Genomic DNA, 2,225 nt, shown 5'->3' with positions numbered 1-2,225 from the left:
TGAATTTGAGTTTTCGAGTTTGAGTTTTCGAGTTTGAGTTTTCGAGTTTTCTAGTTTTCGAGTTTTCGAGTTTTCGAGTTTGAGTTTTCGAGTTTGAGTTTTCGAGTATTCAAGTTTGAGTATTCGAGTTTGAGTTTTCGAGTTTTAGTTTACGAGTTTTCGAGTTTGAGTTTTCGAGTTTGAGTTTTCGAGTTTGAGTTTTTGAGTTTTCGAGTTTGAGTTTTCGAGTTTTCGAGTTTTCGTTTTCGAGTTTGAGTTTTCGAGTATTCGAGTTTGAGTATTCGAGTTTGAGTTTTCGAGTTTGAGTTTACGAGTTTGAGTTTTCGATTTTGAGTTTTCGAGTTTGAGTTTTCGAGTTTTTGAGTTTGAGTTTTTGAGTTTGAGTTTTTGAGTTTGAGTTTTTGAGTGAGTTTTCGAGTTTGAGTTTTCGAGTTTGAGTTTTCGAGTGTTTGAGTTTGAGTGTTTGAGTGAGTTTTCGAGTTTGAGTTTTCGAGTTTGAGTTTGAGTGAGTTTTCGAGTTTGAGTTTTCGAGTTTGAGTTTGAGTGAGTTTTCGAGTTTGAGTTTTCGAGTTTGAGTTTTCGAGTTTTCGAGTTTGAGTTTCTGAGTTTTAGTTTACGAGTTTTCGAGTTTGAGTTTTCGAGTTTGAGTTTTCGAGTTTGAGTTTTCGAGTTTGAGTTTTTGAGTTTTCGAGTTTGAGTTTTCGAGTTTTCGAGTTTTCGAGTTTTCGTTTTCGAGTTTGAGTTTTCGAGTATTCGAGTTTGAGTATTCGAGTTTGAGTTTTCGAGTTTGAGTTTACGAGTTTGAGTTTTCGATTTTGAGTTTTCGAGTTTGAGTTTTCGAGTTTTTGAGTTTGAGTTTTTGAGTTTGAGTTTTTGAGTTTGAGTTTTTGAGTGAGTTTTCGAGTTTGATTTTTCGAGTTTGAGTTTTCGAGTGTTTGAGTTTGAGTGTTTGAGTGAGTTTTCGAGTTTGAGTTTTCGAGTTTGAGTTTGAGTGAGTTTTCGAGTTTGAGTTTTCGAGTTTGAGTTTGAGTGAGTTTTCGAGTTTGAGTTTTCGAGTATTCGAGTTTGAGTTTTTGAGTTTGAGTTTTCGAGTTTGAGCTTGAGTTTTATTTATCGAGTTTGAGTTTTTGAGTTTGAGTTTTTGAGTTTTTGAGTTTGAGTTTTTGAGTTTGAGTTTGATTTATCGAGTTTGAGTTTTTGAGTTTTCGTGTTTTCGAGTTTGAGTTTTCGAGTTTGAGTTTGAGTTTTCGAGTTTTCGAGTTTGAGTTTTCGAGTTTGAGTTTTCGAGTTTGAGTTTTCGAGTTTGAGTTTTCGAGTTTGAGTTTTCGAGTTTTCGAGTTTGAGTTTTCGAGTTTGAGTTTTCGAGTTTTCGAGTTTGAGTTTCTGAGTTTGAGTTTTCGAGTTTGAGCTTGAGTTTTATTTATCGAGTTTGAGTTTTTGAGTTTGAGTTTTTGAGTTTTTGAGTTTGAGTTTTTGAGTTTGAGTTTGATTTATCGAGTTTTTGAGTTTGAGTTTTCGAGTTTGAGTTTTCGAGTTTGAGTTTTCGAGTTTGAGTTTTCGAGTTTTCGAGTTTGAGTTTTCGAGTTTGAGTTTTCGAGTTTGAGTTTTCGAGTATTCGAGTTTGAGTTTTCGATTTTTAGTTTACGAGTTTGAGTTTTCGATTTTGAGTTTTCGAGTTTTCGAGTTTGAGTTTTCGAGTTTTTGAGTTTGAGTTTTTGAGTTTGAGTTTTTGAGTTTGAGTTTTCGAGTGAGTTTTCGAGTTTGAGTTTTCGAGTTTGAGTTTGAGTTTGAGTTTTCGAGTTTGAGTTTTCGAGTGTTTGAGTTTGAGTGTTTGAGTGAGTTTTCGAGTTTGAGTTTTCGAGTTTGAGTTTGAGTGAGTTTTCGAGTTTGAGTTTTCGAGTTTGAGTTTTCGAGTTTGAGTTTTCGAGTTTGAGTTTGAGTGAGTTTTCGAGTTTGAGTTTTCGAGTTTGAGTTTTCGAGTTTGAGTTTTTGAGTTTGAGTTTTCGAGTTTGAGCTTGAGTTTTACTTATCGAGTTTGAGTTTTTGAGTTTTCGAGTTTTCGAGTTTGAGTTTGAGTTTGATTTTTCGAGGTTTCGAGTTTTCAAGTTTGAGTTTTCGAGTTTGAGTTTTCGAGTTTGTTTTCGAGTTTGAGTTTTCGAGTTTGAGTTTTCGAGTTTTTGAGCTTGAGTTTTCGAGCTTGAGCTTTCGAGCTTGAGTTTTTGAGT

The sequence above is a fragment of the Rana temporaria genome, chromosome 8, assembly GCF_905171775.1.
Source record: "Rana temporaria chromosome 8, aRanTem1.1, whole genome shotgun sequence".
Taxonomy (NCBI): domain Eukaryota; kingdom Metazoa; phylum Chordata; class Amphibia; order Anura; family Ranidae; genus Rana; species Rana temporaria.
This window is presented reverse-complemented; position numbering follows the sequence as displayed.